We start from the raw sequence: 26875 nt of genomic DNA, 5'->3' as shown, positions 1-26875 counted from the left end.
CACAACTAACGATTTTGGCTGTGATGGTCTGGTTTTACCTTGTTATTTTTAATCACCGCCCCCCTTTGTTGTACCAGCTAGTGGTAAACAGTTATTAGAAAGTAGAATTTGTCAAGCATGGTTGCTCCTTCCCTTTCCAGGAATATGAGAATCAAACACCACTGCCAGTGTCCCCTTTGAACCACATATAAACTTCTAATATAGCAATGTTAACAATTTAATACATATTCGTCTTCAAAACAAGAAATTCTTCAAGGCTGGGAATAGGGATGTTGGTCCTTTTATTCTCAGGACCTGAAATAGCACCTGGCACAGCGTTACCGTCGCTGCCCGCTGAACGCATCAGTGAGTAAGTGGGCAGCGCCGAGGCTGACTGTGATCTTACCCAGCTCTTTATTAGCATTTTGTAGCACTTTCCGACTCAGTATCTCCTAGACTCATATAGCACATGAGAGCTGGAATGGTTATAAAGGTGATCTAATTTCCTTTCTTACAATGAATGTGGAAAAGCTGAGAGCCAGAGAAAAAACTGACTTGCCAAAGGGCACAGAGCCCATGACTGGCAGAGCTGGGTGTAGAAATCTGGGTGCCTGTGGTCAGGCCATGTTCCCATGACAGTGCTTGTCACTGCCCACTGCCCACTCAGCCACCTCTCCCCAACAGTTAAATGTTTACATGCTTGCTAATGCTGATTGTCACACGTACGGCTCTGAGGACTTTGCTCCTTGGTATTTACAGTGTCTGATTGGGTTATCCTGAAATAACATTTTTCGAACCAAGGCTGACACATAATATAGCCAGAAAGTTCCTGAAGTTCCAGACTGGATTATATGAAGCAAAGAGTACTCCATAAATTCAGTAATTTCACAAAACTTCATAGGTAAGAAGAAGAGACGGACCCTTTTATTCTCATAATATTTTAAATTACATGCAGCTTCTTGAAATGACATTCTGAGAAAGTTCATGCCAGGTGTCATCATTCTGATCTGACTTGATACTGACTTTTGACCTGGTGGTTGGCCTCGTGGCCTTTCAGGTAGGGAAGGAAACATGGAATAGCAAAGAGAGCTGTTTGTTTAAAGAGATAAATTAATAGATTACTGACAAATGTAGAAGAGTCCTGGTTTTAATAAATTTGGCTCTATTTGGAGTTTAGAGTGAAAAAGGATTAATTTTCTTTTAATGGGAAAAAAGCCAAATGGTAAGATGGGAGTATGTTACCCTGGGTCCCAACAAGTGCAGACCAAAATGGGTAGAGTGTGGTTTATTTATAAACAGGCTCTCTGCAAGGGTGTGGATTGAAACCACCAAGGAGAGTGAGGATCTGGGCCAGAAAGGAGAGTGGGTAGTTACCAGAACCTGAAAAGTGTGTACTAGTTTCCTATTGCTGCTATAACAGATTACCACAAAGTCAGTGGCTTTAAACAACACAAGACTTCTGGAGGTCCAAAGTCTGACATGGGTTTTATGGGCCAAAATCAGGGTGTCAGCAGGGCTCCTTTCCTTTCTGGAGGCTCTAAGAGAGGATCAGTTTTCTCACCTTCGCAGCTTCCAGGGGTCTCCTGCATTCCTTGGCCTGGGGCCTCTTCCTCCATTTTCACCGCCAGCAGCAGTGGTTCAAGTCCTTCTCACATGGCATCCCTCTGACCTCTTGTGCCCCGCTCTTCCACGATTAAGGACTCCTTTGTTTACACTAGGCCCACCCGGATAATCAAGGATAATTTCCTTGTCTTAAGATCAAGTGATTAACAACCCTAATTTCATCGGCATCCTCGATTCCCTTTTGCCGTGTAAGGCAATATATGCACAGCTTCTGGGGAACAGGACGTGGATGTCTTTGGCAGGTGGGAGGGACATTATTCTGCCTGCCACAGGGAGTGAGGGAGACGTAGTTTGTTAGCTTCAGTGGAGCTATGAACTTCAGTTGAAAGTACCTCTAACCTGAGATAACCTCGCATGGAAGGAGCCAGGGAAATAAATGCTCTTCCTTCCAGCCTCCTGCCAGAGCTCCCCATGGGCTGAACCCATCTGCGAGCAGAAGGTACAGGTTACCCTGTTGATGGAATGTAGTCCTTACACGGAGCAGAGAAGGAGAGACTGCAGACATCCTTGACTTCCAGAAGACTGTCTGTCTTGGTCCAGTTTCTTGAGCAGTCCTTGCTAATGATGGTGCCTGTCATCAAGGCGAGAAGCTGGGATAAGAGAAGCTGGGTTATAGTTTTAGGTTTCAGCCAGTGTCTGTCTCCCTTTTGTTATCTGCAAAATGTTGGTCAAGTCTTCTTTAAATGGTTCCACCTTTTGTTAGCTAGGTGCCGTTAATTAAGAGAATGTTCCTGTCTGTTCGCTGAGACACCGGTGTTAGTGGGCGCTCCTGCTGCCCCGTGCCACCCCAGCCTATTGACAGCATTAACTGGGGAGGCCTCTCAAGGCGGTCTCTCTCCCTTCAAGCTCCAGGAGCATCATGGCACGGTGTTCCTTGATGGGGTGCTGTTGCATGTGGACCCAGACAGTTCTTCCTGAGGTGAGGACTGACTGTCTGGTGTGTTACAGGGCATTTGTAATTCCTGGTCCCCACTCACTCAAAGCCAGGAGGGTCCCACAGTCATTGCAGTCACCAGAATACCCTGTGCGGGGCAATCAGTCTCCACTGAGAACCACTGGCAGCAGGAAGGGTAGTGTTTAGAGGCAACCCAAACCCCCCCGCCCCCCCAGTCACAGACATATTCCTTCCCTTCTTCCCCACTTCATTTCCTCATCTGTACACTGGGGACAACACATGCTTCTCCAGGCACCGGCGGCGTTAGTGATGACGTACGTGCTGTCCTCCCTCGTGCAGTGTCTGGCAGAGAACCCAGTCAGAAAGGGGGCTGTCTGAGCCTCAGGACAGAGAGAGCACCAGGAAGCCGGGCACCAGCTGAGCTCTCTTCCCTCCCGATGCACCAGGGGGCCAGGGGCTCTGCTGCCGAGAAACAGCGGTTCTGCTCCAGGGCAGCCTTGATCTGAAATCGCAGCCCACGACTATTCTAGGGCTTCTGTTACACGTGGAAGGATAGGAGGTTAGCCTCCTTTGAAAATCTGTGCGTGAAACCACACACAATCATGCCTTTCCTGCCCTTCCTAATACGAAGGGTAAATTATAGATGTCTGTGCACTTATTTAGAGATTTTCTTTCTTTGCTCAAGCAGTGGAATGTTTTGCCACTACATTGTGTATGTAAAATACCATTTTAAAATCTTGCCTTCCATTGAAAAAGTGCTGTTATGTCGTCTGTCCACATCTGTAAACACAGGAACACCTTGATTGGAGCTAATTTTCTTGAACTTTGGATCCTACTATAATTGTGGGACATACAGTTGCCAGGGCTTAGAGTTGATATCTTTTTTTTTTTTTGAGATTTACTTATTTATTTAGTTTTAGAGGAGGTACTGGGGATCGAACCCAGGACCTTGTGTATGCTAAGCATGAGCTCTACCACTTGAGCTATACCCTCCCCCCGAGTTGATATCTTTTTTGTTAAAAAGCAACCACTGCTTTATTGCAACCAATCCAGATGAACTCAGTCAGCATCTTACAGGCTAGGTCTCAGGCATCTGTATTTTTAATGCCTCTACGAGATAATTCTGATGCAGATCAAGATTTGATAGTCTCTACTTACAAGTCATTCTTAATAGTTTCTCTTTTTTCTTAGAATAAAGTCCAAGCAATTTCTCATGGGGGAAAAAAAGCAATCACTGCTTTTTTATGTTAAAGCAAAGATTCCAAATTGCACAAATAGAGATGATTTTTAGGTCGTGTTTTCAGGTTTCACACTATTGGGTTAATAAGATTAATATGCTTTTTACTATACTTATTGTTGCCAGAGATGAATCAAAAATTACAGAATTTATTTAATGAAATTATTAAATTTCACATCCACCTTCTTCTGTAGTGAAAGCAAAACTAACCAACCCACTAAGGGAATGAGTAGGTTAGCTCTTCCGAATACATCGCAAGAATCTACCTTCCCTAGCTCTTAGTTTATGGCTTTCATTTTGTTGTTATTCATCAGCAATCTGTAAAGTGTCACACTTGTGTTACATAGAATCATAATCCCGAGAAGAGAGGCCTATCTTCAAAGGGGGCTGGAGGAGGAAACTTCTTCAAGAAGTTGGTATTTAAGCAGCTGTGGGCACACACACAAGCAATGTGAACTTAGGGATGTCAACACAGGGAGGCCGTTCTGCAGAGGAACAGGCAGGAATCTGCTTCCATGTTTGGTGTGTAGGGCAAAGGCACAAATCTAGTCCAAGAGGCTGAGATTTGCAGCTGCACTGATGGGGCCTGAGTGGAAAGATGGAATGGCAGTCACCGAAACAGGAAAATCAAGAGGAGGCTTGGGGGGAAGGGGTTAACTGACCTGGGGTGTACACAGCCCTTACCAGCTTAAGACAGTAAAAATGCCACCGGCTGTCACCCAGCAGGTTCAGGAGCTTTGAAGGAGGAATGGGCCAGGGAAGCCAGAGCTCTGGGCGTTACCTGCGTACAGCTCAAGGGGTGGCGCAGATGGTCATGGGTGGAGAGGAAAAGGGGAAGCTAGGCATAAAATTCTGCAGGACTGATTGCACCCAAGGGCAGCCGGGGGAGAGGAAGTGGCCAAAAAGAGTAAGGAGGCGTAGCTAGGGGGGATGCTGGCGAACTAGCTAGCAGTTTCCAGAAGAAAGAGGTGACTGATGGTGTCAGATATTACAGAAGAGGGTGAAGACTGCGACAGGCCACAGGTGGACCTTTGGAGACTGACAGGTGCCATGTTGGCCTCCCACTGACAACAAATGATTAATTGAGAGAGGCGGGTGAGGGAACAGCGAGGAGTGAAGACCCCAGCCCTTGGCCTGGCAGTGGAATGAAGGTAGCGGTGGGCACTCCAGGTGGCTGAAGGGGACCAATTTTTAGCAGCAGATCACTCTGCCTTCCCCTGACTGGCTCATTACTGTGGATCTGGGGCAGTGGTCTTCAAGTGGGGTGGGCTGTGTATTGTGTTGAAAGGCCCTTGCAGGTCACGTGGTCTGGGTTCCGTGTCTCTGGAAGGAGAATCCCAGTGTTGGAGGATGAAACACACAGCCTGCGCTGCTGTCCAGTCTGGGGGCTTAACCCCGTGACTGAGCTCAGGGGCTGGAAACCACCCCTTCCCCCCAGATCTTAGCTTCTCCCCTCTGTGCCACGTGCCCAAACGGGGCTGAGCTGGGAGCGTCGGTGCGGAAAGCGGGAAGGGTGACTCATGCTCCCAGGTTCACCAGCGGGATTGTGAGGGAGATGCGTGCTCCTGCTCACTCTCATCTGCGGCTCTTTGTAAATCAGAGGTTGGAACAAACGGAGCTGGCAGCTCTGCTGGGAAAAGCTTTTGGGGAGTTTGTCAGGAAATTAAAAGGAGCCTCATGCTTATATGAAACAGGTAACCTAAATTCAAAACCGAAAAGAAAGAAGCTTTATTGCCTTCTCAACATGCTTCACCTATAAATTGTTCTTTCATTAAGGTAAACAGCAGAAAAGAAAATGGCCTTTAAAAAAAGAGTACAAAGATTTTCCCTTTTATTATCAACAGGCATTAACATTCAGGGCAGGACTTCAGGTCAGTGCCTCCCTTCCTCCCTCCTCGTCCTTTGGGTTGTGAGACAGTGTGTACTACATAGAGTCCGGATCCCTGCAGGTTAAACAGAGATCTAGATGAGAAGGGTGATACTGTTAAAAATGGTATTTCAGGGAACTGTACACCACTAATCTCACAAAGCTAAGAGATGTAGGTCAAGCTTTAGATGCCTGTTGAAAATAATTGAATTTCACAACAGAGAATTCCATGTTTGGTAAAGAAAAGGCTCTGAGGTAGCAAGATTCTAAGGCCAGCAGTGATGAAGTGACCCCAGTCAGTTCCACGTTTGTGTTTTCCTCCCCACGTGAACCTGCAGGGCCTGAATTTTCCTCTCTTGCTTTCCCTAGCTGCCCTGCTTCCCTGCCCAGCTCTTCTGTGGTTTAGAGGTGGTGGTGATCGTGATACCAAGAGGGTCCTTTCTTGGTTTTCCATGGTGATGGGAGGGAAGGCTTAATGACGGAGGGAATTTGGAAGAGATACGGTTCCTCTTGATTCCACGGATTATTTCCACCCTCTTCGCAGAATTCCCTTTCAACTAAACAAATTTTAAAAGAACTGCTAATAAGGGGTCATGTTTCAATCCCTTATTTATTTTCATATTGTCGGTTGTCAAGGTAAAATAATGCAGAAGTAACAATGGCTTCACTGATACACAGCACGACTATTCCAGGAATAATTTTTGATTGCCTGCTAAGCAGACCCATTTAGAAAGTACTCAGTGTATAGATCATAAAAAATAATTTTAAAGTAATTAGATAAAGAAGTCACCTTAATTCTGATAATCTTCCTTTGTCCTTTCCCTTCTCTGTCATAAACGTGTTGAAAGAGTTTCACTTGTGTTTCTCAAGTGATCTTAGGATATCATATAAATGGAAGTCTGGGGTAAGCACTGTTCTCTTTAAGGTGTTCTTGATCAGAAAATCATCACTAGATGTTACATGCTGCCCAGTGTAAATTATTTGTGTGTGAGATGGTCAGTTACTCCAGAAAAAAATTCCTATTTCCAGTTTGTACAGAGATTGAGGTAATCTACTGAATTACTTGTTAATAGTAGCTTAATATATAATAGTTTAGTAGTTTGTAGAATATTTAATAGTTTATATAACCCTTCATTCCAGTTGAAATACATATATTTCTAAACCCCTCAATTCTTTATAAATGCAACACACCCATCACTTGCACGCAAGATGTTTACCTCCTCTGTTCTGGGCTATTGCACTTGGCTTTCACAGGGAGAAGCTGAGTCTGAGGTCACAAGGCCGAGAACCAAAGACACCACTTCATTCCTCCAGATTCAGAGGTTCACTGTAGGATAAACCATACGTGCAAATCGCAGCCTCTGCCCACACCCGTCGGAGGAGGAAAATACTTGTGTAGGCCCAGGGGTGCCTTTCATTGAAAAGTAGGCACTTTCCATGCCAAAATATAAAGCAAATCTAAATGATATTTAGATTATTTATTCATTCAGTGAATATCTGGTAAACAGAACCCGTGAGCCAAGCCCTGTGCCAGGGATTTCGCTGTAGCTTGTGTTACTGTCTCACTCCTTGGACTGGAAGGTTTACTGTATGTATATGTTGACTGAAGCTTATATTAAATATAAGCAGTGAATTAAATGCTTTTCTGTGTTTGATGCAACCATAAAATATCAGTTGATGCTTCTGATTGGTTCACCTCCCTTTCTGTTCTCATTATAGCTGGTCATGACATTTGTAGCAAGTGGCAGAGAGCTTCTCTTTATAGTTCATTTTACTGCATTTTTTTTTTTATTGGAAGTAGTGGAACTTTCACTAGGAAATTAAAACTCAGCATCTTTGCCTTTAAATGTTTTAATAGATTTTACCAGTGATGACATATGTTTTCTTGCTATTGGTAATCATATTTGTTTCTGCATGTTTAATCGGGATATTTTTTCCAGTGATATGTTCTGTGTTTTCGTAAGAAATAGGCCTCATTTCAGCCAACAAAGAGGAGAAAAGAGGTGAGATAACAAGCTAGTTTTACAGGGATACCAAGCATCACCAAAATGTAAGCCTGGAAAGTCATTCTGTGGGGACTGCTCTTTAAAACATACCTTACTTCTCTAGCCGAGAAGTCACAGATGCTTTAGTTTGCTTTTATTGATTTTTATTTTTTTATGAAAGGGGACTTTTTATTTAAAAAAAACTGTTAATTAGTCTTTAACTAGGTTCTCTGAGCTTCCTTTAATTTATTTGTACCCTCTGTGATGACTTTTGCTTGCTTAATCCCAATTTTCCCTGCCCTTCCCCTATTATACCAGTTTTCCTCTCTCTCTGCTTCTTTCTCCATTTCCGTTTGTGTTTTCAGAGAAATTTCTTCACGTAGATGCCATCTAATCATTCTTAGGAAACAGTTCTGTGATTCCTGTTGGGCTGGGACAAAGGCAAAAAGATACTTTCATGCCGTTGAAGTCATTTCTGGGACAAAAAGCAAAAGCCAATAAACTATTTGCAGAACTTTATCAAATACTCTCATTTCTTAGTTTTGAAGTGCCCATTTCACAAAAAGACTGGTTATTTGTTGTTTGAAAATGTAGGGTTGTGGGTTTTTTTCCAGTTAAACTAAACTTTTGTATCCCACACAAAACATTGACCCTCTAGGTGAGCAAAGCTTACGTGTTGTAATTGTATGTACTCAATAGAAAAGTAGAATCAATACCCTTATCATGTGTACCATGCCAGCCTATAAATGGTACCATCTGCACCTTTGTCCGCAGAGATTGCATTCTGTGCACCTCTCCAGCAGAGCTGGCATTGTGTGATTGTACTGGTCTACTGTAGAGAGAAGGGAATGCTTGCCTTGGCCTCGTCTCCTTAAAAGGCATTCAGACATTTGTTCATGAATGAGTAGAGCTGTCCAGGGCGGAGAAAGGAGGACGTTTTCACATCTTGCTGCTTTGTGTCTGGGTTTAGGGGCCATTTAAAAAGAAAGAGTAAGCATGAACAAGTGACACCTGAAACAGTGATTGGACAGATTAACTCCCCCAACCTGCATGTCACTGACACTTAAGCAGTGTTTAGTCTGGCCACATGATGAATCTTCCCTATTTGATTGCTTTTGAATGTTTCATGATAATTTCCATAGTGAGTGTTTCCAGAAATCTGATTTTGAAATTGATGTGACCTATAGTTTCTTCTTAAGAAGTGAGTGAGGTCTTTCCATTTCATTCCATGTAACCTTGAAATTGATCAGTTCTTTTATTCTCCTGAGACAGTATTCTACAGCCATTGCATTTTTAAATAATCTAAAAAGCAGTCCCTGGGCTACGAGTGATTTAAAAAAAAAATATCCCAAACTGAATACTTCTCCAGAATCAAAGTCAACAACCTCTATACTACGTACGTATGGGTCTACATTTTAGTCATAAAAATGTAAAGGATGTAAGAATCTCTTTCTGATTTTATCTTGCAACCCAAATATAAAGCCAGTACTTCATATGGATCAGAATGAGATTCTTCCAATTGAGGTTCAAAAATAGTTTGAATCCCTTAGTCAGTTTTTCCTGTAGCAATGACTTGTCCTTATCATATCAACAGATCGCAGCAAGCTCTATCCTCTTGCCTGGAGGCGCTCCAGAATTCATTTAGGTAGTTTATGTAATAATGGAAAGATTCTTAGAAATGGGACAGGCTGGATATAAGGTAATTGCTTTTTCTAATGAAACAGTGCTGTCGTTTTCTGGCCATAATTTTACAAAGATCCTAAATTGAAATTTAATAGAATAATAGGGCACTCAGGTGTAGCCACTGTACGCTGTTCTGGATTATACCCACCACGTCTGTATCTGTGACTTATGGTTGTGCATATCGTGGGTTTATTTTTCAAACTGCCAGTGGACCGAAATTTCTCAGGGTCTGACGCAAAATGTAGAATTACTGTGGCTCTAATGGTCTTCCTGTACTGTCAGAAAGACTGTCAAGTTCTTGGTCAAGAGAATGGTTTCCATGGTTGGTATTCATGGTAGATGGCTTTGAAAACAAAATGTTATGCTGACAGTGACTGAAGTCAGGATCTGTTACTCATCCGGTAGCGTAAGTGAGGATAAGAACCGACTTACTAACCATTTGCCTTGTTAACACTGTCTCTGTACCAGATTTCATGTAGTCCCCATAGCATCCCTTTGAGATAACCACTCCTGTCCTCATTTTCAGATAAGGAACTAGGAAGTTTAAAAGTGCCTCACAGAGCCATACAGCAGTGTAACTCCAGCTCAGATCTGATTCCCGACTGCTACGGACAAAGTCCATTTTTTCTGGGTTAAAAAAACCATGAAGCAGGAAATTGACATGTAGTGTGCTCTTTTAAAGTTTTCTTTCTTTTGGCATCGTTTGGTTGATAACAGTTCTTTTCCACCTTTGTCTCTCTTTGCCACCTTTGTCTCTCTTTTCCTTTTATATCATACTGTCAATTTTTATTGAAAGAGAAAAGAAAAAGTATATGGCCTACTGGACAGTCTGTTCTCTATCTGTGCACGCTTGAAGGTACATGCTAAAAGAGCGAGTGCTCTGCGAGAGCCTCACCGCTGACTGCCAGAGTGTAAATTCTTCAACCTTATTTTGTCTCAGTTTCCCCACTGGTAAAGTGGAGATGAAATTGCCTCTGCCTTGCCATCAAAGTATGAATGAGGGATTGATGTCAAGTTCTTTCAGCTCCTTAGTGAAGCTGTATTTATAAATACAAGGCCAAAGATACAATTGCACACATGGGGAGGTTTCCTCATCAGATATTGAGACACCTGAGCTGCTTGCAAAAGGTACCATGTTTTGAAGGATGAAGGAGAGGAGTTGAGAGCAAGAGTACTGTTAGGAGTCTTGCCAGGGCCCCGCAGTTGAGCAGTGATGCTTCCTGGAGATGCTGTATGCATACCTGGAAAGAGAGTGTGAATTCATGTTGCAATGAAGGGCTGGAAGAGCCAGCCGTTCAAATCCTGCTGGTGGCAGGTGCGGGAGCCAGGAGCAGCACACCTTGTTCAATGGGCATGGGGCTCCCAGGCCGTGACAAGACAGAGTGGGTTGGCAAACCATGGTTGCCATGGTTATTCTGCCCCTGCACAGTTACACTCCATCCCTTTTCCTCATTGCTCTACCAAAGCACCTGTGCCTCTGACCTCTGAGACCAGGCAAAGGAGGCACTGTCCTGAGTGGGTAGAGTGGTCAGGTGGCACAGGGGACAGTCTTTTGAAGCAAAGACAGGGCAGAATGGTGTGTTTTCTTCTCTGCATATACGAACGAGTGCGTTCTTTCAGCTAGAGGAGGAAATTATGTGCAGGTATACAAAAGTACAGACCGTACCTGACCAATGCCGCACAGGCAAACCAACCCTGCCCTCTTTGACGTCTGGCTCGTCCCCCTTTCATGCTCTTTTTCACAAAGTGTGAACTCCTAATTCTGTGTCAGCAGCAGAGCCCCATTCCAAATAATCTTCAGCAAAATCTCGTTTTCCATGTCCTATTGACTCTGGCACCTGCTCTGTTTACTTAAACACTCAGTTGATAAGAACAGGAATCTTTGCTGATTTTCACCCAGGGCTGAAAGGAGGGCCTCATAAGCCAAAAACAATAACCTTCCTGTGAAACAATCCATCGGAGGAGAGATGCCAGCTGAGTTGGTACATGGGGTGATCATTGCATGAGGCTGAAAAATGATGGTATAGAGAGTATGGGGGTCTTTGTAGCAAATGGAAGTAGGGCAGCAACAATTAAAGTAGGCAGAGCAGGCGTCCCACTGTCCCACACAGGCTGCCCTGTAATCACCCCCGCGCGCGGCAGTGTCGGGAGGGGGATTATCAAGTTGGAGACTGACAGGAGGGACCACACAGGGACACAGTTACTAGGGCAGAGGAACAAATAAAAGAAACAAAAGCAGAACAATTAAAACAATGGTATTGAGATTGACTTGATATAATCTACCTATCCCACTGAATTTGAATCCTGTTTAATGACCTCCAATAAGGAAACAGAGACCTTAGAGCATTAGCTCTATGTACTTTCTAGGGGGCCACAGGGCTTGGCTTCCCACACGGAAATACCCAAATACCCAGGTAGTGATACACTTCAAAGGATTTATCATCGAATGTTTAAAATTCTGTGGTCGGAGAGGAGGTGTGTCCTACACAATAGGCACCCTGTTTTGAGGGAGTTTTATTACAGAAACTCTTTGTTGACCATAAAAGAAAAAAATGAGTCTTTTATCTGAAAAGCTGAGTTTAAGGAGTCTTTCTGCCTCTTAGATTACAGGCAAGCTGTACAACCTTGCTGCTCCTTCCCTGTCCCAGACGTCTCCTTGTTGGGTGAAGTAAGCATGTACGTGTACGTTCCCCAGCAGAGGTTTGCATGGAGAAGAAGGATGTGAAATTACACACACCTGTGAAGGTCTGAGACAGGACAGCATCTCTGTTTTTCCATGTTTGTTGATCAGTTATGAGGCTCTGATCACTTGAGCTGCAGAGAGGAGAAAAGAAAGAAGTGAGGGATCTCTGTTCTCAGGGCACACTGAGACCCTCTGTGAGACCAACCAGGCATGGAGATGCACGTTTGCTATGGGAATAAAAGACAGGGGTGAATCCCTGGGAATGGACGTGGGGAGGGTCAGGAAAGGCTTCAGAAAAAAGGATGCGTTTGAGTTGGGTAGTGAAGGACAGGTAGTGGGTTTGTTGTTCTTTTTTTTAATTTGTTTTTGTTGTTGATTTTTTGTGGGGAGGTAGGTAATTGGGTTTACTTATTTATTCTTTTTAATGGAGGTACTGAGGATTAAACACAGGACCTCATGCATGCTAGGCATGCACTTTAACATTGAGCTATTCCCTTCCCCTGACAAGTAGCAGTTTTGAAGCCTGGACCAAGGGCATTCAAAGCAAAAAGAACCTCAAGAGAGAAGGCCTGGTGGTACGAATGGGCTTACTAGGCTTGGGAAACTGACAGGGAGCTGCTTGGCCAAGATTAATGGTGCAGAGTTGGAGCCAAGGAGACCAGGACATTATATGGGGTTTACACTGGAAATCCTTTGTCCTGTAGAAAGTGTGGAGCTGCGGTTGGGGTGGAGGATTTTGAGTAGGTGAGTAATGTGGTTGGGTTTGTGTTCATGAAAAATCACCTGCTAGCAGTGTGGAGGATGGATTTCAAGGAGAGCTCCCCGAATGCAGGAGGAGAGTATTGAAGCTGCTGCTGTGGTCCACGCAGGAGAGAAAGAGGTCCAGACCCAGGGCAGGGGACATGGGGGTGCAGAGGAGGGAAACAACCTGAGAGACGGGTAAGAAGTAGACCGACTGATACTTAGTGACTGGAAGTGAGGAGACACTGAGTGACAGTTCAGGAGGCAAGGAAGAGCCGAGATTGTCTGAAGTTTCTGGTGGAGGTGACTAGGAGAGTAAGAGCACTGTAAACTCTGACAGAGAAGAAAGAGGAAGGAAGCCCCACTTTGGGGGGTTGGGAGAAGCAGTTGAGAGGTGTTTGGGGACATGCTAGGGGAGAAGGTGACTTACGGATAGCGGATGGAGTGCCTCGCAGATACTTGGAAGCACTGGCCTGGAACTCAGGTGAAAGGCTGGCTGGAAAGATCAGATGCTACTGGTATTCTAGAAAAAGGGAATGTAGTACCGGAAATCACAGAAGAACACAGTTTGAGAAAAAGTGGTCAGTATTAAAAATACTGAAAAGAAGACGAGAGAAGAAGTGAAAAAGCCCCCTTGGACTTGACCACGTCTTGGCCAGTGTGGTGTGAGTGGAGCTCTGGTGTTGAAAGCGGAGTTACAGCAGGCTGTGGCCGGAGGGCAGGGGGCAGGCCGGAAGCCAACGCAGGTGCCCATTTTAACTCGGTTTGGCTGGAAGAAGAAACAAAGACCTGGAAGATAAGGGATCCAGGGGGTCATGGTTAAAGCAAGGTTTTGAATTTTAGCCTCCAGATGGCTACTAATTGAACCCCCATCCCTACCCCAGTGTCAGAGCTCTGCCTGAAGCTGAGAAATTGCGGAACTCTATGAAGCACCTGACAGCTTTTCGTAAAAGACTATTCATTATTTCTAAATAACTACATTTTTAAAATAGTTTCAGGATGCTTGTTTTGAGAGTCCTGTTTTAATTCACCCACCCCTGCAATGAGATATGTTCCTTTCTAGAAACCCCAGGGAGTCGTCAGTCATCCTCTGCCACAGTTAAATAAGTGATGTCCTTTGCTGTTGAGTCGAGTCGGGGGGTGGGAGTGCTGTCCTGTGACTCACACGCTCCCAGTCACAGCATGTCGAGCAGCGCACGTGGTGCGAGAGCCTAATACTGCTCTGAGCTGTCACCGAGCTCAGAGTTTCCTCAATGGGGCCGGATTCCTGTCACCACGCATTTTCTTCATGCCACACTCTGAGGCACTTCTCAATGAAACGTTTGTCCCTTTTTTCCTTTATTATGTCTAGAATGGTATCTTCTCTGACATAGCGTTGCATTTTGCTGCCGAATATTTATCTCTGGTTCTCAGTTGGATTTTCAGTGTTCATTGGAGTCCTTGCATCTTTCTTTTTCCCCAACAAAGAATGCCTTGGAAGGTCTTCTGTGCCTGGTACCCCTCTAGACTGCCTCAAGGGAAGCCAGCAGCAACCCCAGAGCATCTTACGATGCAGATGGCTCTGACAAGAGGGAGTGCCATGTCCCTCAGAAAGGCAGAGGCCCAGCTCCCTGGATAGGCTTCTTCTGGCTCCCCCTACGCTAATTGTCATCTCACAAGGCAAGGAGACCAATTGTTCTGGCGTCGCCCTGGCCAGACTGACTGTGGAAGAAGTATCAAGCTGCCAGCTCTTCTGAGTTGGCCACGAATCTGTATCCCAGCACTCAGTGGGGGGAATCAAGCCAATTTGGGGTTTGTTTTGCTGCCTCAGAGATGTCGGCAATGGACTTACTTAATAGAGTGGCAGTGTTAAGACTAGTGAAATGACTTGAAGATCTGTGACCGTGGTTGGAATTTCGACCCATGAAAGTGTGATTTGCTGCAGAAATGGAAGTTGTCCTGTTAAAGTGGGCCTGTGGTCCTTGGCCATTTAGCACATCACTGAGCTTACAGTCTTTCTTCTTTTATTTACTTGGAACTGAAGTGAGGAAGAAGAATGTGATATCAACATACGGGAAAGCTCTGTGGAAGACATTTCTGGACACGTTGAGGAAATAGGATTAGACTTTGGCAGTGGCTTACAGTGGCCCTAAGGAGACAGGGACAGGTGGGGCTGTCCTCCTTGCTCTGGCTGCAGAAAGTGAAGCAAAAAACCACTTACCTGGTTTGTATAAGGCTCTACATGGCTGGTACTCAAATCTAGGACATCCAACGTGCCTGTTGCCTCACATGTAAAATGACACAAGCCGAAAGGGCCAGAAGCTGACATGAGCAAACCTTTCCCCAGGTCTGGACTGCTGTTAGGAGTGTGTTGTGCAAATGACAGCACCCACATATAAAAAGGCGCTTCCTCCTGGCTGAACAAGGCACTGAGCTGGGTGGGCAGAATCCCGGCAGGGTTTCAGGCCCCAGGGTGACCACCCCACTGTGCACACACCTTTACACAAAGCACATGACGCACCGCCACGTGTGGAGGACCGAGACGGGCATCTGTCTTTACAAAGGATTATTCACATGTCTGTGTGACCAGTTGAGCCAAATTGTTATCTTCTTGCCCATTTTATTTCCAACCTAAAAACAAAAAAGTTCAGCCATTAAAGGACTGTACGTACCCCACCTTCCCAGGATTCTTAAGGAGCTCCATTCTTTGATCCATTTTGCTCTCCCTGCACACACACCCCCGCCCTTCCTCTCTGACTCTGCTACAGCAAACGGGAGGGCCGCCGCCTGCCCACAGGACGAGGTCTTGGAAGCGGTCATTTCCTCTTCCATCCCCTCCAGGCCGTTCCCGGCGTGTTTTTTGTGGCACTGGAACAGGAAGGCACATTGAATAGCAGCGCTGAAAAGGCACTTTGTTGTTTATGTTATTACTGTGGGTTTGTCTCTGCCTAATAATTAGCGTTTCCGGCTTTCTGAATTTATTTGCCAAAATATTTGCAGGGCTTTCGTGAACAAATAAGGGAGGTTTCTAGACATAACTGACCACTGCCTTGCAGGCTGAGCAAACTCCTTGGCTGAGTTTGGAAGGGGGGAGGGGAGGCATGGATTTGTCCAGGGAAAGAGCATCCTAGTAAGGGAAAAACCTTCCAAGTCACTAGCTGGCGTTGGTGGTGTCTGAACAGCCACTGTCCAGGCGAGTTGAAGTTGTCCAGTGTTCCCTGCAGTCCAGGACAGGTCATTGCCAAGGGCTGGCAAGTCTGTGGGTTGTGTTGACAAAAGCCTGGTCTGAATTCCATCAAAGTTCCCAGGCCTCAGTTTCCCCATCTGTGACACACAATAATACCATTTGCCTAGTCTAGCTTGCAAAATTGTGGTTCAGAGGTAAGTGAAGGAAAATACATGTAAGAGTGCTTTACTAATTCTAGAGCCTGGTGGCCATGCTATTCACATTAGGCCATAAGGGTGCTGCTGTCCACAGGAGACCAACCAGGGGGAGAGCCTTAGTCCCTGTATTTGGGCTGAAAGGGACGCGTGCATCTCTGCTGCATTTTGTCCCCATTTAAAGGAGAAAATAAGATGATAAACAGCCCAGCCATCTCCCTGCCCCCCTCAGTGACTGCCTTGCCCTCCTAACTCATTGTCTGTCTACGTCTCACCTTTAGATATGGTCTTCTCCTTGGCCACCCAGCATCGCCCACACTGCTTTGGGTCCATTACACAGATATCACCGCTTTAGTCCTCCTCTTTTCTGTCATAGTCAGCCTGTCTCTAGCAGCTTGTTCTTCTAGCTGGGAGAAACAGCTCAAACCCCTGCATGTCCGTGGGTGAACTACGTGAACAGGGCAGCAGGGCGAGAGGGACTGAGGAGATCGCAGCAGACGAGGGGCATGTGTCCATCGTAGGGGTGGCTGCAACCCGGCTTCAGGCAGCTTTGCCTCTGGAATTGAGGGCCCTGACTTGTCACATGTCTCCTGAATTTTCAAGAGAAGGCAGAAATCACAATTTTTATATGAAATGTCCTAATTTTTAATATTGGGAGCTATTACAACTTTTTTTTAATTGAAGTATAGTTGATTTATAGTATTGTGTTAGTTTCAGGTGTACAGCAAAGTGATTCAGTTATTTTTTTTTCAGATTATATTCCATTATAAGTGATTATAAAATATTGAATATAGTTCCCTGTGCTATATAGTAAATCCTTGTTGCTCGTTTATTTTATGTATTGTAGTTTGTATATCTGTTAATCCCATACTCCTAATTTGTTTCCCTCTCCCTCTGGTAACCATAAGTTTGTTTTCTGTCTGTGAATCTGTTTCTGTTTTATATACAGATTCATTTGTATTATTTTTAGATTCCACATATAAGTGATATCATACAGTGTTTGTCTTTCTCTGTCTGACTACTGCACTTTGTATAATATTCTCTAGGTCCATCCGTGTTGCTGTAAATGGCAATATCTCATTCTTTTTTTTTATGGCTGTCAATATATTTTTAATAATATTCTGCAGATCAGCAGGGGTCAAACAGTATGTTGGTGAGCTGCGTTTTGCCTCAGGACTCCTGGTACGTGACCTTCTTCAGGTCTTTGAGCACATCGTGATTGTGCCTCATTTCCCAAAGGAAGGTGCCATGGCTGCAGCGCTCACCTAGAGCACCAGCCTCCTTTCCCGCCTCTGCCCGTCTGTCGTTTCCCTCGGCCATGTCTCTCTTTGAGCTGCTGTAGCATAGCTCCCACTCGAGGCAGGCAGCTCTTTCTCCAGTGGGTAATAACATTCTCTCTCTTTTTAATGGAAGTATAGTTGATGTACAGTGTTGTGTTTGGGATCTTTTTGTCTGCATGAGCCTAGACCCTTCTGATCCAGGGTCTCCCAGGGCTGGACCCTCCGAGGAAACACTCTCTCTAGCAGCGTAACTTCCCAAACCCATCACTGTTCGTCCATTCCAGATAGCTTATACCTTGTAAATATTTTCGGTTAAGATATTTGCTTCTTTCAGTGTTTCTGGGTAGGAGGTCGTCTTTCTGATTATGAAGAGATGGCCATGAGACTGTGAGGGAAGGGCTGCTGCAGAGGGCGGATGCAAGCCTTACAATTATGTGGTGAACTTGGAATTATTTCCCTTGAGTAACTTTAGGGGTTCATGTGAGGACATAACCCCTGCTCAGATGAAGCTGCTTTTTAAAATAATGTCCACAGAGGAATTCAGTAGGTTTTCTAATGTGTTCTCTGTGTGTTTACCAATTTAATCTGCATCTCTTCCTTGATGCCAGATGGATTGTAAGGAATTTCCATGATTCCGTCTCAAGTTTATAATGAGATTCACCACCAGGGAATTTTGTTGAAACAGGAAGGTCTGACCCCAGCTTAGATTCCACAGTTGCTTCTGATACTTGCTGCTGACTTACTACAAGGAGCAGACAGTAGACATTACCAGGGGAAGTGAAATTCAGTATAATTCTGGATTTTCTGGCAAGAAGTGGAACCAAGAACTAATGTAAAATGGACTGATTTAAAATCTTTTGTTCTTTGAGTTTTCATCCCAACCAGTCACAGCCTTGAATCGCTAAAAAATAATGTGGTGCTCGAGTAGCACGTTGCAGTGCAGCAACGCTTGCATCTGTGGGCTCTCACTTAACCTTGTAGTTTCATGAGGAGGTAGGTAAAAATCGTTCTTAGAGAGATTTCTAATTTTGTTTTATAGATTGAAAGTAGGCAGATTCAGAGTTGTTAAATGACTTGTGTGAGGGCACCACGGAGAGCAGGTGGTGTACTGAGATTCTCATTCTCATCTTCCATTTTTAATTTCTTCCTACAACTTCTGATTTGCAGAATTGAGGGATCCATGGTGCCCTCAGCAGCTGAAACCTGAAATCTCCCAATTAGAGTTTATTCTGCTGGTTTATATTATTTCTAGGTGTTTGCCTCTGGTCTAAACGTATATGTCCCTGGGAAAATAATATGAAGAATAAAAGAAACATCCATTCAGTCAGTTGAATGGATCTTTTTTCCCCCCTAGACTTTTATTTTAAAGGGGGAAAGGTCAGAGTGGGTGGGGTGGTTGAGGACGAGGATGAGGAGTCGTCTTACTGCCTCCTGCACTTTGCCTTGGTCTCATCTTGTGACCCAGGAGTGGGGTCATTATTTTAGAGGTGAAGCCTGTGGTATCTTTCATTGTTTTCTGGCAGGTGGCAGCTTAAGGGGGCCAGTTGTACCCCATAAGCCGCTGGGTAACAGGCTATCACAGACACTTGAGGTGGGTGTTCCCTTTTATACCCTAGGCATTGCTGTGTAGTAGAAATTGTGGGTCACTGTGGTACCTCTCGTGATGGATGGGAATCTTTGTATTGAGGTTACATGGAGAATTCTAGGAGCCTGGCAGAAGGTACACGTATCCATTGGAGCCTTGCAAAAAGATGCATATACTCATCCGAGTATCCCAGGGGCATGAACGCCAGCTCACCTTGGTTGGGACACATACCTGGAGGTCTCCAAGGCTGTAGGGGACTGTCCTGCCAAGACTGAGAGAATCTCAGGGCCCACAGGTCAGCAGCACGTGGGGAACCAGGCAAATGTCTCTGTGTCCCAGCATCCCCAGCCTCGTAAGGCACATATAAGCACGACAACACGCATCTCTCAACTTTTCTATCTCCCTAGGCGGTCTTCAATGAAACGTCTTCAAAACCTGCAAACAGAAATCAGAATTAAGAAAAATCTCTTCTCTAAAACAAGGCTTTTTCCATCCCCATGTATTAATCAGGTTTCTTTCTACATTTCACCCAGTAGCAGGTCTAAACTGCTTTTAATGAAAACTGGGTTCATTTTCTTAGCCAAGGAGTGTTGTCTGTTGAGTCTGTGCCCTTATACTGTGCTGTGGGGACTGATCAGGCCACGAAGAGGGGACCCGTTCGACAGTTTCAATCCAGCTTTCCTCACCTTGGTTAGAGCACTGGAGTTTGGTTGCAGCTCCCATCCCAATTCAAGGTTAGCAGCAGACACTCCCCTGCCCCCTCAGAACAGGGGAGGTTAGACCTAGAAGCTGGGCTGGGGGCTGGGAGATGCTGCAGCTCCCTTGCTGATTTGTGGTATGTCTGTCTGTCTGTCCTGGTGAATCATAGTCAAGGAGCTGAGCTTCATGTCATTCCCTGTGGCATGGAAGTCCCCCTAGGAGGGTGTGATGTACTGAAAATGAAGCTCCCAGGTCAATCAGTCACTGAATAATTTCTAAGCCATACACCTGCAGGTGAGTAAACAGGCTGTTCTCGTTTTTAATGATTTTGCATATATCATACAGAACTTCTCAAATAACACAACTGAAGCCCTGGTTTGGGACAGTAGAGAGCACTCCCAGCTTTAAAACACAGAATAGAATTCCTTACCTCACTAAGGAGCTACTGGGCATCCCTGGTAAGAATTTGCCTCTGCCTCAGTTTCTCCTTGTTTTTAAAAAATGCAGTCTCTGTGTTAAGGGTGGTGTCTAATCAGAGTCATTCTTGTCATGAAGGTAATGTGTCAAAGGACTTTTACCAGCTTTCTAGAACTGTCTTTCTAAAAGCTGGCATAATTCACATATGGTTTGTTTTACTCATTTTTCTTACGTGTTTAATTACTATTAATATTTGGGTATAATAACCCTTCACATATCTGAAACAAAATGATAAATAATGATTACTATAGATTCCTTTTAAATGAAAATTCTAGAATGCAACTAAAGTCATAGGCAAGGAGGGCAAAAGAACATTAGAGTAAGATAAAATATAATGGCTACTCTGAGAAATATACCTAAAAGGAACATTTCTACCAAATGGCAGTGATTTTGCCCAACTTATTGTGGGAAAATTGCACAATGATGATTGTTCTATTGCCAATCATTTCTCTGTGGCCATGATGTTTTAAATATATGCTGAAAGCTTTGGGATTTTTTCCTCCCATTTGCCCTTGCAGGAAATGTCAATGCAAAATTTGACTTTAGTATGAGATGCTGGATAATTTTTTATTTAAACCCTTCCAATGTCTATTTTTAACGCCAGCCTCTCACCAGAAAGCAGTTAAGAAAGGTTCTCTAATATATGTGTTATGTGTACCGAGATGTTTTTCTTTTATACGTCAGCATAAACTCCCATAGGGGGCAGAAAATATGATTGAAAATTGTGTGTGTGCATGACTGTGCTTCAGTCCATTTTGGTTGGTCTGAGTATTCTAAAAACACGAGCGTATGAGGCATGATGATCTGGTTGGTGCATGGGTGCCGGGTTGGGGCTCAGCAGCCACTGCAGGAGTGATATCCCTCCCGCCCGCCCGTGTCTCACCAGAGCACAGCCGATACGCCTTTTGTAGTGCTCCGGAGTAGCCAAGACTGCTCTGCCTTCCCTGCCTGCTCCCTTGTGCCCCCCCACCCCCCACCCCAGTGCTGTCCCTGAAAGGAAAGGAAGAGTCTGATTGTGACCTTGGGCTCAAAGATAAAGGAACTGCCCCTGCCAGCTCAGAGTCCATGAGTAAATCATCTTGTCTCACCTCTCCCTGGAGACTGGCTCACGGACATGACCTAGACACGAACATTAATAATGGAAGCCTGATCACTCACCCATTCACTTTTTTGGTTTGTTTTAAAATATTTGATTCAGACATAAGACTCTACATGAAATCTGTGTTATAAAACACAATGAAATGAACTGCACACATCTGCACCAAACACTCAATCCAAGGATGAGAACAGAGATAAGAATTTACACCTACCTACATGCTAATCCATTCATTTTTTTTAAAGAAGGAACTGTTCTATTTAGAAGTAACATGAATTCTTTCATATCACTGGATTATGTATTTTTAAAAACTCATTATTCAGTCAACCATTTACTAAGCACATTGGGTATCCAGAATGGCAGAGGAAGAACTGTAACATTTTCTTTAAAAAATGATACGTGTGCTTCTTGAGCATCTGCAGAGAAAAATGTCCAGGTTCCCAGACAGGAAAAATGAATTAAAGATGAGTCACTGAGCCATTTGGAAAGGTTATACTCTCCAGTTGCTGGTGAAGAAAATAAAACAGACCATCAAAAGTTGAACTTGGCTCTCTTAGAAATCTCTGTTGCATTAAAAAACAAAGCCCTCTGCAATCATAAATTGGGCACAGGCATGCTAGAGGATTAGGGAAGGCATCTTTTGGTTAATGTTCTAATTACATACATAGTTCTTGTGTATTCAACACTTTTTATCAGAAAGGTGAGGATACATTCAGGTTTTTTTAATCTACTTTGTGGAGTTAAGGTAGTTATTCCTATATAGAAAACTATGGCCATACCCAAATCTAATCAGATGTTTTCTCCAAGTAAAGTAGAGCCAACTCTCAGTTGTGGCACAAGAGATGCTTCAGGCCAGGCAACACGTGAGTCCCCTGCCACCCCTGGCAATCCCAGGATGATTTCAGTAACTGTGGGGCAGCATGTGCTGGAAAGTGAAACGTGACCTTTTTTAGGAAACCTGTATTTAAAATCAAATCAAGTGATGAATCCTAATAAGCAGAGTTTGTCCTGAGTGTGAAGGCTATAATTTGGAAGTGTCAGATTCCTCACCCCTTTTTCTCCCATATGGTCAGCCAGGACTTTGGGTACCTTTTAGCTCACAGGCCTTCAGGATAAAGTTGAGAGGTGTAATGATTCACGGAGAGCAGATTTCAGTCCATTCAGAAATTATCCTGTCAGTCCTTCCTTAATCATCTTAGTCCCAAAAGAGCTAATGGAGGATTGTCTCAAATAAAGCAGTATTCGAACAACCATTTCATTTTACTTTCCAAATCAAGACTCTTGATGAGGCTTTCTGGTCTTAAACAGTCAAATCTGACTTGCAGTTTGGATTAACAGAGAGCTCAGAAAGAGCTTGGACTATTCACCTGCTCATAATGCAGCGTTGTCGACCAGGAGGCCTTGGGGAAGAGGGACAGAACCTGAGAATCAGAAATGGAAGTTGTGGAGCAAGAAAGGAGAGAGAAGGTTGCGGGGGGTTGGTTTCCAACCCAGCCAGTATGGATCCTAAAGATGATGGTGGTAAAGAAGGCTCCATTTAAGTTCAGCCCACACATCTCTTAGGAAGAGTCAGCTCTCAGAGATGAAAACGCTCTTTCACATTAGGGGTTCCCCCACCTCATTAGAGTCCCAAGTGCTTCAGAATATCCATCAAAATTTTTAGCTATTCCCCAGTGAAAATTGTTGGGTTACTATTTCGAATATATACATTTATTTATATTAAATTGCATGAGTAACATTGTCCCTTGTAGACAAATCAGAAAATGCTGATAAAGGTCAGTATAGAAATTAACCATCCTTAATCTTATCCCCTATTTTTCGGTATTAATTTATTTTACACATTATAGATTTTAAAGATAAAAACGGCATTTCACTATTTTACAATCTACCTTTTAGTTCCAAGATTATAGTTTAGCATCTTTCCACATCAATTAATATATTTAGAAGTCATTTTGATGCTTTTTTTAGAATAATAATTTTATTCCTCTTTTGAAAAATTATACACTGCTATTTTTTAAAAGTCAATCACTATGAAGAAGCAACTTTAAAAAGACATTCAGAATCCCACCCTTGAGAAACAGCTGTCGTCAGCGTTTGGTGAACATCATTTTAGACTAATTAACATTATCATGTATTTCTATGTAAATAATACATTGATAATTACTTAGTTTTATTCAACTACGAAGTTGTAGGAAGAAGTTAGGAGACGCTGAAAAAAAAAAGTCACTGAATTTCTGATACACATTTTTTCACAAAGGAAATTAGTTCCTAATAGTTCCTCCTACAACTAAAAGTGGAAGACTATAGATACACAATTTTGAAACCATTAGAGTTTTTGAAACTGCTTTTAATGTAGGCCTCATCTATTTACTTGATACTGTGAAAGATAGGAAATCAGAAAACGTCTGTGTCCTACTCCTCCTTCCCCCATCTTTCAATATGTTACGGTTATAGTATTATTTTTACATTGTCAAGCTTAGTAATATTCACAGTACGTTCTATAAACATAAATTCCACAATTTAGTTTCAGTGGTAGGTTTAATAGATGTAGAATTTACTACTAGTTCTTCTCTCAAGTTGACCGAATTTAAACATCTTGTAGTTTTGTTTTTATTGTTTCAGGTTTTGTTTTTATTTTATTGTTTACTATTTGTATTATTATTTTTATTATTTCAAATGGGCATTATATTCCCTGCGTTCTTTTCTGCTGAGAATCCCTGTTGAGTTCCCTCTTAACTTTGTAGACATTTCTCTCGTGTTTTCTGGCATTGGTAATTACTGTGGAGAAGACTGAGGTCAGTAAGATTTTTTTTCCCTTGAACCTGGCTTGATTTTTCTGCCTAGAGATCCAGTATATAATTTAAAAGAAGAAATGAAAGAAATTATTTCAAACCAAACAACATTGCCTAAACAATGGCATTTTATTCTGCTCTAAGGAATATTTTCTTAGGGGAAAAAAAAAAAAAAGAAACCCTATCACTTTCCTGTTCTCACTAACATCAAGAATTTTACCAAGTAGTATAGTCAGGGGACACTCCAGAAATATTGGAAACCCTTCGAGTTAGAAGAGAGAGCTTTGATGGTTCCTGGAGGTCTCCATAACTGTAGAAATCAGGAAATGAGGGAATTTTGAAGAAGAATATAGGAAAAGGTTTGCAGGCCTAATTTTCTTCACCTGGTGGCTTCTAGCCAATCCCATGTCATCAAACATAGTTCCCCAGATATAGCTCTGATTAGTTATTTTGGCCATAAATTTATAATACTGAATGTTTGGATCTCCGTTTTCTTTCTTTTTTTCCCCCCCTTAATACCTTAAACTCATCTTACAGGAAGCCTATTTTGCAATCTCTTTTGGAAACATTTCCACTATACCAGTAACTTAAAATTGCTGTCTTCAGCTTCTTTATCTAAATTACATAGATAAGAACTTCTGCTCGTGTCTCCATTATTAGTGTATCATTGTTATGCAAGCATTCTGGAACCAGCCTTATGGGGTTGCATCTCGACTCTGCCATTTATAAGCCAAAGTGATCTTGGGCAAGTTATTTAAAAGTTCCCTCGCCCCAACCCAATGAATAGGGCTAAGGATAATAGCGATCTTCTGTGGTTGTTGTAAAGATTAAGTGCATATCCTGTGTTCAGGTACTTAGAACTTTGTCTGCCTAGCACACAGTAAGTCAAAGAGAGACGTTTTTCTGTCCTTACTGTACGTGGTTATACATAATTTTATACTACAAAAAATTTTCTCTTCTTTGGTTCAGAATGACACTATGGAAGTTATACTCCTATCCCAGTACTTAAATCTGTTGATTTAAAGTATTAGATTTCATCTCACTAGTCACTTCTAGTCTGAAGTTAGTAATGAGCGTTGTAACTGTGTTGTCACCCAGTAATGTGTTATTTTGCTAGTCTGTAGTAACTCAAGTAACCAAAACCATGACAGAAGTTGCCAATGTAGTTCTCTGAAAACTCCAATCAGTTCCAGGACCTAAAAGTAGATCTACTGTTCCCACCAAATGCCAGAAGTGACTACCTTTCCAGTACCTGCAGACGGCTCCTTCTCCTGCCAGGATCTGTGCCAGGAATCAGATTGCCTCAGGACATTTTAAACAAATGTGAGCCAGGCTCTGTTCTCACAGGCAGGTTTGCAGTTCTTACTGAAATCAACCAGCGTTGCAGGTTGTGATGTAGATCTTTGCAGCAGTCTGTTAAAAACAAAAATAGAGTAAAGTCATAGTGTATTTGAAAGAACAGTCCCCAATTTTAAAAATTCTGTACCAAAACCCATCTAAGCCATGAAATTGTGATTGTAATTGGCCTAAAGGCATAAAATCGTATATACTGAGAATCACGGACTTAACAATTGTGTAAAAAAGCAATACACCACTTATATTTAACAGTTCATAATGTGGGTCATAATTCATCTCTCATAGTGTTTCCGCAAAATGGTTGTAAACTACTGAGAAGATGAGGAAGTGAAAAATAATATAGTCAAGCTCCTTCCGTAAAAACTCACCTGCTGTGCGTTTGAGAGCTAAGACAAAAATCTCAGTCTTTCAGCAGTTACAGACGTGTAGTTGTAGTGACACTAAGTCGTTATTGCACAACTGTCATTACTTAATGTTTTAACATAGAGAATTTTGACACTCAATTTCAAAAACTGATACTACTCATTGGTATATAATACCCAATTTCTAAATATATTGTTACATATTGTAAAATATTTTTCTCTGTCTTAAAAAAATAAAAAGAAAAAAACCCAGCTCAACACCATTTTCCATGTGGTTTTAATTTGATCAGACTGTAGGAATTTTGGACACTGCCTTTGCCTAGATGTAGGAAGAAAATATTTTTTCTACAACAGCCAACTCTTTCATACTTTAACTATTGGATCAGCTTCTCCTTGTGTGGAGCCTGTTTCTACAAAAGAAAGGGTGGTAACTGTAGGATTTACATAAAACGTTTGCAATTTGCCTTATTGAGCAAATTGCCTCCTTAGCAGTAGAGTGCAGGATTAAAAATAGTTGTGTGGACAACCAGACTCACTGCCTAAAGAGGAAAAGGCTCTCGCTTCCTGGCTCTTCAAAGCCGTTGTTATCTCATCTAAGAGAGATCCTCAGAAGAACGTCTCCATTCTCAACTTTTCCTCAGCAGGAGCCTCTGAGGAAGTGGAAACTGAACTTGAAGCCTGGGATACACATTGATGTTTTCAAGAATGGCTTCATGTCCATTTGCGGCTAAGCGTAAAGGTGGGAACCAGAAAACCCTAGAAAACAGTGACAAGTCTTGACCCCACACCCTGGGGAATTTCGTCTAAAGGCACCAACCACGGTTGTTACTCTGTATTTCTGATCCGAACAGTTACCTGAAACAGGCATTCAGAACCAACTAAGGGAGCCCTCGAAGGAATCTCATCATCCAAGGGAGAGACAGACCACTCAGGGAACAGCTAGCTAGGGAGATGATATTTTAAAATACAAAATAAAGCAAGAACAGCACAAGACAGTATACAATTAGCTGTTAAATTGTGTAACAAGTGCTGTGAATGCTACTTGGAGGCAAAGAAGAGACATTTCTCTGGGCTGGTCCACTGGTGCCTTTCTTGGAGGCCTGCCCCTGTCCAGGCCGTGCCTTCGTGGGGCATGGGAAAAAGTAGACGCTGTGTGTCTGGCCAGCAGCAGGCGG

The 26875-nt window shown here is 43.2% G+C and overlaps 1 protein-coding gene and 1 long non-coding RNA gene across 4 annotated transcripts in view; both read left to right on the top strand.

Moving 5' to 3' along the window:
- Window positions 1–26875, top strand: part of GNAQ (G protein subunit alpha q) — a 261133-nt gene that overhangs the window by 142037 nt on the left and 92221 nt on the right. The window lies entirely within an intron of this gene.
- LOC116663168 lies at window positions 1148–26875 on the top strand. Its single transcript, XR_004319291.1, has 5 exons — window positions 1148–1157; window positions 1257–1262; window positions 5992–5998; window positions 9654–9658; window positions 26618–26875. It is a non-coding gene; the product is annotated as an uncharacterized LOC116663168 (long non-coding RNA).

This window comes from Camelus ferus, chromosome 4 (assembly GCF_009834535.1).
Source record: "Camelus ferus isolate YT-003-E chromosome 4, BCGSAC_Cfer_1.0, whole genome shotgun sequence".
In the NCBI taxonomy this organism is placed as follows: Eukaryota; Metazoa; Chordata; class Mammalia; order Artiodactyla; family Camelidae; genus Camelus; species Camelus ferus.
Note: the sequence above shows the minus strand (reverse complement) of the source record. Positions and strands in the feature narration are given on the sequence as shown.